At 34.3% G+C, this 13,238-nt stretch overlaps 1 protein-coding gene across 1 annotated transcript in view; it reads right to left on the bottom strand.

The window, feature by feature from the left end:
• LOC150107733 (neurotrimin-like) overlaps positions 1–13,238 on the bottom strand; it is a 274,283-nt gene that overhangs the window by 194,327 nt on the left and 66,718 nt on the right. The window lies entirely within an intron of this gene.

Genomic DNA, 13,238 nt, shown 5'->3' with positions numbered 1-13,238 from the left:
AGAATCATTATAAGGACTGGCTTAAAGGGGCGAAGCAAGAATGCTTTTCATCTTCCCCCCCCTTATCTGTAGAGCAGTGCTTCCCAAACTGTAGGCCGTAGGTTTTGTTGAGGGGGCCGTGAAATAATGTAAACAAATTTAAAATCTTTTAAGACTAAGTAGATTTTTTTATCTTAAAAGAAACGTATTTAATTTTTATTATTTATTTATTTTTGTTATTTTTTTATATTTTTACGGCAAAAATCACACATTGGTGTTGGTTCTCAAAATTTGCTTCCTACGTATTTCGGGCTTAATGAATATTAGTTAATGAATTACTTAATGATTATTAGTAAATATATTCTTATTCATATAAGTTTTATTTCAAAACAGAAATCTAAGAATTGCAGTTTCAAATATTTCACCTGATATTGGTGTAGCAGTATTGAAACACATCCATAACATTAACTTGTTATTAAACTTCTTTTTATGTGTTTAATTCTTACTTTGTTTATTACTAATCGTTTTACGTTTCATGTGCTTGTACTGCAAATGTACAATAACAATATATATATATATATATATATATATATATATATATATATATATATATATATATATATATATAAATAAAAATATCAGATAATGTGCCGTGTCAAATGTGTATGTAAGATGCTAAAAATGTAATATTTGCATTTGTTGTTTTGCAATATTCGCTGCGTATGTTTTGTATTGAATATAAATACAATAAATATTATTAAAATATGTCTATATTATTACGATTTTGTTTCGAGGGGGCCGTGAAATATTTTAACTTTTCCAAAGGGAGCCGTGACATCCAGAAGTTCGGGAAGCACTGCTGTAGAGGACAGTGTAGGTATATAAGGTGTTATTGAGCTATTAAAGCTCTGATCATGGCAGGAGGGTAACAGCAATAGCCGAGCCTCAGTTAGAACTTCATTGGCTACAACATTGCCATCCAAGGGTATTAATCACTGCATATCACGGTCGATTCTTTTCATTTTCCACATTCACTCACCTTCTACTCCTAAAGTGAGAAATACAGTAAATTATACATTACATTAAATAGGATCAATTTTATTGGCAGGTGTGAGAAAACTACTTCCATTTATTTAAAGTGTAAGGAAGTTTAAAAAGGTTTCATTTAAATATATAAAGAAGATTTTTTTTTATTTTATAAAAAGTATAACAATATATTTAAAAATAAATTTTAACTAATTAAAAATAATAAAAAACTGAGTGTCCACAGAATGCTAATTGTACTACAAGTTTACAACCGTTGGCAAGAGTATCATTAAAAAGACCAATCAAGACAAAGACGACCTTCTGAGAGGTTTTATATCAATTTAGTACGTTTCATAACAATAATAATTTAATATTAATTTAATATATATATATATATATATTAATTCATTATATTAAATTATTATATTAAATTAATATATTAAATAAATATAAATAAAATAAAATAAAAATATATAATAAATTAATATATATATATATATTAAATTAATATTAAATTATTATTGTTATGAAACGTACTAAATTGATATAAAACCTCTCAGAAGGTCGTCTTTGTCTTGATTGGTCTTTTTAATGATACTCTTGCCAACGGTTGTAAACTTGTAGTACAATTAGCATTCTGTGGACACTCAGTTTTTTATTATTTTTAATTAGTTAAAATTTATTTTTAAATATATTGTTATACTTTTTATAAAATAAAAAAAAATCTTCTTTATATATTTAAATGAAACCTTTTTAAACTTCCTTACACTTTAAATAAATGGAAGTAGTTTTCTCACACCTGCCAATAAAATTGATCCTATTTAATGTAATGTATAATTTACTGTATTTCTCACTTTAGGAGTAGAAGGTGAGTGAATGTGGAAAATGAAAACTATATATAATTTAATATAATAAATTAATATATATATATATATATATATATAAATTAATATATATATATATATATATATATATATATATAAACTGAGTGTTTTTAATATATAAACATATATATTAATATATATATATTAATACATATTAATATATATTTAATATTTAAAATATATATATATATAAACTGAATTAATATATATATATATATATATTAAATTAATATTAAATTATTATTGTTATGAAACGTACTAAATTGATATAAAACCTCTCAGAAGGTCGTCTTTGTCTTGATTGGTCTTTTTAATGATACTCTTGCCAACGGTTGTAAACTTGTAGTACAATTAGCATTCTGTGGCTCTCAACGCTTCTTACAGGAGGCTTGAAGTTATTTGAAAAAAAAAGTTTCGTGTTTGGTCTGTAGAAGAGAGTTTGTATTTAATGTAATGTATAATTTACTGTATTTCTCACTTTAGGAGTAGAAGGTGAGTGAATGTGGAAAATGAAAACTATATATAATTTAATATAATAAATTAATATATATATATATATATATATATATATATATATATATATATATATATATATATATATATATATATAATACAACCCTGGATGCAGTTAATATATCAATGAAAATAATAATCAGAAGAAGCCATTCTGGTAAGCCGAGTCTACAACTTCTCTGGTTTCTAACGCAGAGGTAGTAGGCGGGCAGGTGGTTTTGAATTTCCCTGTGGATTGGATGATATGGAAGGCATTCGTAGAGTAGAGATAGATGGTTTTCATCTCCCGATGCGAGACTACAACGCTTCTTACAGGAGGCTTGAAGTTATTTGAAAAAAAAAGTTTCGTGTTTGGTCTGTAGAAGAGAGTTTGTGGATTGTGTGTCCCTTAACTCACATTAAAAGAGGTTTAAAATGTATTTTACATTTACAGCACTTCCATAAGTGGGATTGACATAACAATTAGATGAGGGAATGGTTGAAAGAAAGAAAACGAAAGAGAAACAGTAATAGAAAATAGCCAGTACTTCAAAGAAATATTAAAGCACAGTTAATTAGGATGCTGATGAACAAACTATTTAATGGAAAAAAAATAAAAATGAAAAAAAATGAAAAATGAAAAATGAAAAAAAAAAAAAAGAAAAAAGAAAATGGAAAAAAGAAGAAAAAGAAAGATTTAGTAAATGTGATAAAGAAATATACAGAAGAAGAGAAAATACAGCTGATTAATTTCACATGAGATGGGAGTTCATTTATATTTTGTCTACTGGTTACATTTACTTCAGTCATTTTCAAATGAAGGTTGGTTATTCTCCCTCAGGGCGATTCCAGTGATTTCTGCCATCCGCCATTGAAATCCGGGTTTTTCATTTCGAAACAGCCAATCCGGCCAAGAATATACGCAATTAATAGATAATACACTGCCTCAGAGCCTTAGCTGCTTAGACTGTAATTCCAAACATCCACAGGAGCATCCGTGCTTGCCTTTATTCAGTGTTCATTTAGGAACAGTTTAATCAATGAGTCCATTTAATCAACGACTGTGTTACAGCGAGAGAGAGAGAGAGAGAGAATTTGAGATTTGGTTTCGTGTTTAATTACCGTAGTAGCGACTATAACTATGAGCTTTAGTTTCTTCAGCCCCAAAATACCCGAGTTTCAGGGAAGTACTTCGTATGAGAATGGCGAACACACTTGAATCTGAAAAACGCTTCCAAAGGATCGTCACATCCTAGAGAAGATTCACGTCAGGACTTTCCAAAGAGAAAATATTCAATCGTTCCCACAACTGCTCTACAAAAGCTCTTAAGGTATCTCATCTCATCTTCTTATTTCCCTCTTTTACCTTACGGTGTCGAGGATTTATTAATCATTGGACTTCAAACCGTTCACAGGATAAGGTGGTCATCCCTACGCCCCGGTGGATCCTATGTCCACGCCCAAGATCGGTTAACTTGGCTATGGCTGAGGAAGATTCTTGAGCTCCTCACGTCACCGACGGGAATCGAACCTAGGACACTCCTTCCCCAGGCATATGATTGCGAAGTGCACAACCACTAGGCTAACCTCGCGGATCTCCTATGGTATCGAGAAATAAAAATACAGAAAAATATCAACATCAGATATTGCTATTACTTTAGTATCACGTCTAAGTAATGATTATAAATCAGGTATATTATGACCGATAATGGTGTGTTTGGCCAAAGAGTTGGTATCGTTCTTCAAAGAGAGAGACAGAGAGAGAGAGAGGAAAGACATGGTTAGAAGGAAATTGAGAGAAGAGGGGGGGAAGTGATAGTGTGAAAAGAAACAAGAAAAGAATGAAATAAGAGAAAAAAATGACAGAAAAGAAAAACATCGTATGAAGGAAATAGAAAGACTTATAGATAGAAAGAGTGACAGAAGAAAAATGATGAGAATGATTGAGGGGAAAAGGATAGAGATATACAAAGAAGCGAGAAGAAAATAAGAAAGGAAGAGAGAGAGAAATGAGAGAAAGAGAAAGATAGACGTAGAGATAGAGAAAAAAACCTGACTGAAAGAAAGAAAGTAAGAAAGCAGGTACTGAGTGAAAGAGAAAGAAAAAGAAACAATAAAGGAGGGACTGAGATTAAGAAACAAGAGTCAACTAAACGAACGATCTGTTTCGAAAAGCAGCGAGGACTAATTTCACTTGGGATGGAGTTCATTTATATGATTTCTTACTTTGTTTACTGCTTCCATTTAGCAATGTGTGCCCAAGAACGTTAGTTTATCTCGCCGTACGAGGTAACGTCTGCTGGAATGAACGGCCCATTACGCCAGAATGGCACTTTCTAAGTCTAGAATTATTAAGCGCATCTTATTGAGATATTTTGTAGCCTTGCTTGCCTCTTGTTCGATCAATATTGCGTAAGAGGGGATGGGAAGTAAAGGAGGGAGGAAAAGATCCTCGAAAACCAAACACACCAATCGGGTTTTCCTCCCACATTTCACTCTGCGGTAAATTCGCGGGACTTCAATTAACTGTTTCCGCCAAAGTGATGTGTTTACCAGAAATGAATATTTTCTGACGACGTATACTCTTGACTGCTGTCAAATTCTAGTGATATAAATTTAGGCAACAGCTGCCTCGGCCAGTCGATATTTTTCCCCCGTAGCTTCACAATCAGCAGTATTTCAAAGGTCAACCAACGCACACGGAGAAGATATTATTGAATGCTCTCGCTGACAAGCACTTTTAACTTCGCCATCTTAACAGCTTTCGAACAACTGAAAAATTTCAAACTCGAGTGCAAATGTTGCTTGAAATTAGCGAAATTGGTTCCGCATACCGGAACACCTGCAAAGATTTTTGGTGCTACTTAATTATATGAATATTTCCTTATTGTGAGGCTTCTTGATAAGCCAACGTCTAGAAATTCCTACAAGATTTTTTTTTTTTTTTTTTCGTGAGATCGAAGACGTATTTTTACTCTTGTTTAACTTTTAGGAATCTTTAATATAATTGAGATTAACTCTGGCTAATACTCAGCCATCAGAGGCTCAACTACACAGAAGATCTAATAGCTTGTTGTTGTGTTTTTTTTTCTTTTATTAATTAATTATCTTTGTCCATTAAGAAAGCCGAGACTTGGAATTTTCAACTATTATCCTAATTAAAATGAACCAAAGCTTAAAAAGCAAAGTACATAATGAAGTTCTGGTTTGTAGACAGCTAATGGAGCGATTTTTTTTTTAGTTCTATTTTATTTTCTGAAGAAAGCATAAATATTTATTACTCATTACCGCTTTTTTCATGTTCAATGGTTAATCGATTTAAATCCATCTTCCCGTGCTTTTTTTTAGGAATATTCAGTATTGTAATTAATATATTAATGCCCTGAATACCATTGTAACAGTGCTAATACTTTTATGTTATTTTAATGTTACTAGCGATTAGCTTGCTTTGCTCAAAGGCTTAGCGACACACAGACAGTTGCCTTAATAGAATGTCCTGTTAAAAAAAAGAGAAAACGAATGCCCAGAAATTATCTATTTTGGTATTAAAACAGAGAGAATTTCTATAAAAGTTTTGTAGCGATATAATTTTCATTTACAAACGAAATAAATAAAATAGAAAATAAAGATGAAATTAAATTCAGAACGTTTATTTATAAATTTATTATATTTCGACAGGCCACCGAAAATGTCTGTCCTGTTAATTTTTGTCAGCTTTACCTTATTTGAAAACAGCAGTGAGTGTGACCATAGTACAGTCGCAAGGCTTGAGTTTGAATCCCATCTACAATATGTGGAGCCTTTATGAAGGATTTTCAACTGAATATAAATTACCTCGTCTCATATAGAAAATTTCTCTTGGAAACTTCGGTTCTACTTCCGCAAACAATTACAAACCAACCGAAGAACACATCATTTGATTAGGCAATACGCTAATCAAACTAAAAGAAATCAAAATTTACATAACACATAAATTAAGAGGAAATGTTAAACTAATTTTTTTTAAAGTTCCTTTGATATATAAAACACATTATATTCAAAAAAATGCATATTCTGGGATTTAAAAATACACATCGAACTAATTGAATTATTATTTTTCAGTTTTTAAATGTTTTAAGTTTTACACAGAGAGACAAGCCGATCTTCTCGAAGGCCTCTAAGCTTTAATGCGTTAATAGACTGTAAAATTTTGTCAAGTTATGGATTTCATTTTTAAAAGTGAATTCAAACTAGTCGTTAAAAATTTAAATTACAATTTCGCATATTACGATAAAGAGCCAAGAGGCTATTTTTCCTGCGGCATAAATGAAGTTAAGGGGATAATAAATCCCTCATTATTTTAAAGCCGGATACGAAACTCGGAGATCGAAATCTATCGAAATCTAAGAGTTTCATGCCGATGAACTATCGGCGAGTCCAAGCGTAAGTCAACACCTGTGTGGTACAACACTAGGGCAACTCGGAGCAAAGGTGGAGTAAGCTCCATCACTATACTTCATAGTTTCTCATAATGTAAAACGCAGCTCCTAAGAGATGTATTACTGTTTTACATTATGAGGAGAGGGCACTACCCAGACCGGTTTCGACCTTTATTGAGGTCTCATCAGTAATGAGATATAGTGATGGAACTTGCTCCACCTTTGCTCCGAGTTGCCCTAGTGTTGTACCACACAGGTGTTGACTTACGCTTGGACTCGCCGATAGTTCTTCGGCATGAAACTCTTAGATTTCGATCTCCGAGTTTCGTATCCGGCTTTAAAATAATGAGGGATTTATTATCCCCTTAATTTAATTTCGCATATTTTTAAAGAAAATAAAACTAATATAATAATTAAAAAAATTGAAGAGTATTTAAAAATTTTAAAACTGTCCGTTTGCTGCTGACAATTCTTTCCTACCTTCTTCACCATAAAGATTTTTTAGATGAAAACAAATGTTTTTTGCACATTATCCGATCAATTAATTGTCACTAAAAGTTTGAACAGTCTTGTAGGCAGCAAAACCCAATTGTTTAACTGATAGGAATTTGTTCTGGCGAAAGAGATTAAAAGCAACTGAACTGTTAATGGAGATCTCATGTCCGGTAGAATTAGTTTTTTTGTTTCTTTCTTGAGTTTCTTTTTTTCACTCTCTTTCTCTCTACCAAGTGGCCCGTTTTCCTTACTAAAACAACAGATCAACGGCCGAGAAACTATGAGGATTGTCGGCACACTCTCTCCGAGACAGATTTACAATTTTTGGCATATATTCAAAATAGAAGACTTAATCTTACTGTAGTCTTAAACATACCCATTTATCTTAAATAAACCCATCAAGTAAGCAGGAGTGAGATGGAGTAAAGTGGCTATGAGATGCCTGAAATGAAAGATGAAATGCTATTGTGGGCGTCAGTATATCATAAGAGGTAGAAAACTTCTGTGATCTTGTTCCATATACAAATCTAAGTAATGAGTGAGCCGCTGTTCATTCCCTGGTCTCCGTGCCAACCTGAGAATGATCACGCAATCTTGTTTAAGTAATTACACTCGCTACAGTAGAATTTTTAATACAGAAGACACCGGAATCTCACAGGGAAGCTTTCAGATGACGTTTTTAAATCCGTAGCCTTTGTCACTGTTTACAATCCAATGGCTGGAAACCTTTCAAAAATGGGGTATTATCGTAGATTCAGCAATCGATGCATTGCTAAAAGATGAAAAATAGAAGAACGTAAAAATATCAGGGGAATCAAATGCAATGACTGCATATATTCATCAGCGAATCCAAGCACCGTTTCCCTTAAGCACACAAAGATTCTTGCGCAGACCGCAGAAGAGAATGGAATCTACCGCTGACTGAACATCGCTATAAAGCTACGAAAGGTTTAAAGAAAGAAAGAACGCAAATCATCTGAATATATATTGTCTCTAAGGCAATATAACTGAGATGTTACGCATAGAAGTAGAAAGCTTGGAAAAAAATGTAATGTGATTGAGGTGTGTGCGTGCGTATTTATTATGAACCATTATTATGAGTCCGTTTATTAAAATTGAAAATAGAAGCTTTCAGTTAAATTCTGTTTATCTACATTTTTTCTTCTTTGTTCTTTCTTGCTTTTCTTCTTTATATTTGAGTTTGGTATACTCCTTCCAGGTAAAAAAAAAACTGCAGTCGTCTGAGATTTTGATTCCTGGCTTGGTGGGATCATGACGTTCAAGATATCAATTGATTATCCATTTCTGTTTAGGTGTTGTAATTCTCAGTGTGGTACTAAAATCAATAGCGTAAGATTCATCTTTCAACGCCGCACGAATAGATTTACGGAAAAGTAGCGTTGAGAATGGGCAATTTTATGTATGGCTACATCGAAAGTGGCAAGAAACAAAATCGGTTTGCTCTCATAAAAAAAAAAAAGTAGAAAAATTGAAATAATGTCTACCAAGAATCTCTATCTAATGTTTCAAAGACTTCTTTTATTTACACATACATCTTTTTGTCTTAGAAAACTAAGTTAAGTACCTAACAACAGTCGGTCAGCTTGGTTGAGCGTATAGCATATCTACTGTCAAGCCAACTGGCCATGCGTTCAAATTCTACCTAAGACGTGGATGTCTGAGGGTCTTATGGAGGCCTGCAATGACTTGAATGAGCTCTATAACAGAACTTCTGAATTAACTATAGTCCTTGGTTCATCCACGATGCTAATACTAATATGTCCTACAGCTTTCCGATCTTTAATAGGGAAGGATTGGCGCTAAAAAAATAAATAAAATTACCTCTCCAAGTAAGTAACGTGGTTAATATAATGTCTTTTAATTGACATATGCTGTATATATTCACGGGCATATCTATAGGGGGTTTCAGGATAACTTGAATTTCCGAAAAATACCGCCAAATCTTCTTCTTCTTCAGGAGACTTTATAGTGTTTCCATTCGATGCAATGCCGTATTCAGCACAGGAGGACGAACTAGAATTATTACAATATGAACACCTGAAGAGTGCATTTATTCAGCATGAAATAAAACAAAATATTCCACAAGTCAAGATTAATCACACAAAAAAAGTTCAGAGCAGTTGAAGTTCTAAAAACCTCTTCGATGGCAGCACAACTGGGGGGAATGCTTTTAAATACATTTTGGTACACTGCATTAAGTTCTCATCGGCCCAAAGTAACTAATTATGAAAATCGCAGTGCAGCACAAACACACACACATTTAGCATCAAGCAGGTGATGATCTTTGTTTCTTAGGTCATTTCAATCGTGTCTTATTTAAGTGTGGTGCTTAAGCGCATAGTTAAAGGGAGTGGTAATTAGGAGACGTTGGTAGGTAAATATTTAGTTTCATCTAATTAAATTAAGTTTTAGAATTCTAGTTTCAGTCAGTTTGACATGAATAGGGCATTGCATTATTAAGGAGAAGTTGCATCCTGCTTAAACGTATGATCACAAACATCGCTGCCTAGTGATCCTTATAATCGTGAAGTGTAAATAGAAGACTGAACTTTAAAAAAAAAAAAAAAGAGGAATCTTACTATCTAAGTCTGATGGAAGAGGTTTAGTCTGACACCACCAAACAGACATTATCATCCATGAATGGTGAATTCGAATGGTCATAAGGGATGCTCTTCATAATACCGGATGGCATATTATTGTCCCTCCTGGATTTTGTTGATGGCTCAATTACCACAATGCCATATTGTTACGCGTCAGCTAACACAGAATGCCATGGCGAAGAGCCGGTTTTAAGTTAGACTTATTTAAACAGAACGTCGTATGGATGGACTGGTTGGCGGAGACTTCCGCTCTTAGCGCTGGTAAACCGAGTGTGCATTAGTCGGAAGAGTTGGAGAGGCTGAGAGAAATCGTCCATAGAGGCACGCTCACTGAGTGCGTTAAAAGATATTTTGCATGAGAATGTCAGGGCATATCCCCTGAAACGGATCATAAAATGGTCGAAAGTGTCCGTTTTTATATAAGCTCAGTTGCAGTCAAAAAAGGCTCCTTAAAAATATGAATGTAGTCATAATCCAAATAGCTCTTGTTTATCGCGTAGTATATGACTGAATTAGCCATTTGAGATTAAGTTAATCGTTTGCAATCAGCCGAATAAAAGTTAAATAGTTATGGGTTAAAATTCGACGAATTCAGTGTGTTATGTAGTTCCTACTTTGCCAGTAGTTCGAAAATTCCATTATAATAGAGAAAATAGATATACAATAAATTGCTATCGCGCCATTGTAGAACCATTTTCTTTTAATTCGCTGTATGTCCTTTTCAAAAGATCATTTAAGTAATACAGAATGTCTAAGATTTCTCCTTCGCTATATACCCGCTAACTACTTCAAAAGGAAGAGATTGACACTTCCATAGATTCATCTGTCCCTGTGAAAGGGCCTCGTTAACATCCCTAAGTGAGAATTAATTCAAAGGCCTTGACTATTAAAATCAACAGCGTAGACAATTAATACACTAATCCTTTCGGCAAGGGACTCAAGGGGGTTTCAGATATATGGCCTACATATTCCTTCTCTCAATGCCTGTCCGAATCATGTGACACACACTCCGACTTGAACTATGCAAATGATTTCGAGGATCACCAATTTCCACTTCAGAATGCACATAAATTCCTAAACATAGAAGCTTTGTGTGAATTAGACTCCCATTCATGTAATAGGACAGTGAGATATCGGCATGGTTCGGTACAAAAGAGACCAATTCCTAACGGGGCTCAGTTGACCGTGTCTGCACAATATTGATTAAGGGCATTGAGACCTATTATCGGTCTGCAGTGTGAGATAGAAGTGATTTCTGGCTGCGATCTGTGCTAAGAACAGAATACCTCTAGAGCATAAAGGCCACGTCTATGCCATACGCCTTTTTGAATGACGCCTACAAGACTGGAACGCTTCTGAATTACGTTGTTCTCTTCGTGTTCCCTTCTTTATATCTTTTAGAGAATAACAGAAGGATTTCGTGCAGCTACTATAAGACACAGTGTGTTATTATTGATCGACAGAATCACAGAATAGTATTTGCACTTGAAAGAATATATCACAGACTGTGGACGTTTTGACATCATTCGTTGAATTCCATTTTGAAAAATTTACGCAGCTGACAAAGTTTCCTTAGAAAAATAGCGAATACTTACATGCAATAAAGATATTTGATTCAAAATGACGTCTGTTCGGTTAGATGACGTGTCACTTCTTCTCTTTAGGAATCAATCGCATTAAATGTGAAAGGCTTAAAGTATCTGCGAATGAAAGTGATGAGAGGTAACTATACTGATCGGTACAATTCCTGGACATTTTTTTTTTCTCAGTGATTTTTACAAAATAATGAATTAGCGTGAAAATAATAATAACGAGATGGAAGATGGAGTGGAAATAGAAAAACGACATCCAGAAGAAAAGGAGAGAATGAAACAGACAACTAAAGGAGAGAGTGAGAGAGAGCGAGAGAGAAAACTAGCAGAAAGAACTTTACCTGAACAATAGACAGCGGAACTGAAATCAAGGAGAGAGACAAGAATGGGACTTAAGAAAATTCAAAGGGATTAAAAGAATGGTAGGAGACAGATTTGATATAACGAATAATAATAATAATCTTCTTCTTCTTTTCCCTTCTACATGCTAGGCCTACAGGCCTGTTACACATTTATCTTAAGCCGTTATAAGTAGCACCCGTGCCGAGGATACGGTGACTAGCACTATGCATCCTAGTATTCTATGGCTGTAGCTGCGTATGTTCACGGAACCGCTTTGCCTGCTTGCGGGAGGAAAAACCCCGGATAAACTGCGGAGAATAACCCTGCTGTCCAAGCCCAAGACCAGCTAACTTGGCTGTGTCTGAGAAAGATCCTTAAGCTCCTCACGTCGGAAATCTAGCCCAGGACACTCCTTTCCCAGGCATATGGTTGCGAAGCATATAGTCACTAGGCTAACCGCGCGGACTACTACTACTAATAATAACAATAATATATGGAAAGACAGAAGACCGAAAACATGAAAAGTGAAAAAATGAAAGAGCGTGAGAGAAGAAACTGAGAGACGTGCAGTAAATCTGAAGAAATACCTAATTATTCGTGTGTGTGTGTGTGTGTGTGTGTGTGTGTGTGTGTGTGTGTGTGTGTGTGTGTGTGTGTGTGTGTGTGTGTGTGTGTGTGTGTGTGTGTGTGTGTGTGTGTGTGTGTGTGTTATTTTATTTATTTTTTTTTTCTCTATTATGTGACTCTATTATGCTGGTTTGTTTGGAGATGATGTCTCTGGTACTCTTTTTAGGAAGGGTTCTATGGCCAGTGTGTATAATTGTCCAGAGATCCCTCGAGAGTATGACAAAGTGCGAATGAGCCTGTTGTTGATTTTTAAACAGAAGAATGCATCTCTGTATAAACTGTCCTGAGACCTTCAACGCCGGGAGATTTGTTCTTTGGCAAGGATGTACATGCAGTTTTCAGTTCATCTAGCATGATTTTGTTTTCTAAGTGGTTCCTATCTGTTGCAGAGATTTTTTTTTGTTTATTTCAGTATTTCGTGAATGGCATGGTGTGATGTTCCTGTGGAGCTGCATGCATTCTTGTAGGATTTCAGAAGTGATTTTACTTGGATCTTCTGTGATGCTATCATAGCAGAGATGCAGTTTTCTGCCTGGCATTTTTTTCTCAAAGAGAAAAAATATTTTGTGGGGGGAATCTGAAAGACTTATTTGTGTATGTCGCTTTCTAGGTAGGGCACCTTTTGCAGATCTGCTTAAGTAGATCTGCGTAAAGGATTTTATTTGTGATTTTAAGTGGGACCACTATGTTTTCATTGGTTCTGTATCCCCTTTCAAGTGAGTGAAGTTGGTTATTAAAACCTGAATGTTTATTATGTAATCT

This window comes from Typopeltis vanoorti, chromosome 4 (genome assembly GCF_054136105.1).
Source record: "Typopeltis vanoorti isolate ZY-2024b chromosome 4, IOZ_Tvanoo_1.0, whole genome shotgun sequence".
Taxonomy (NCBI): domain Eukaryota; kingdom Metazoa; phylum Arthropoda; class Arachnida; order Uropygi; family Thelyphonidae; genus Typopeltis; species Typopeltis vanoorti.
The sequence above is the reverse complement of the archived record's forward strand: the minus strand, read 5'-3'. Positions and strand labels throughout refer to the sequence as shown.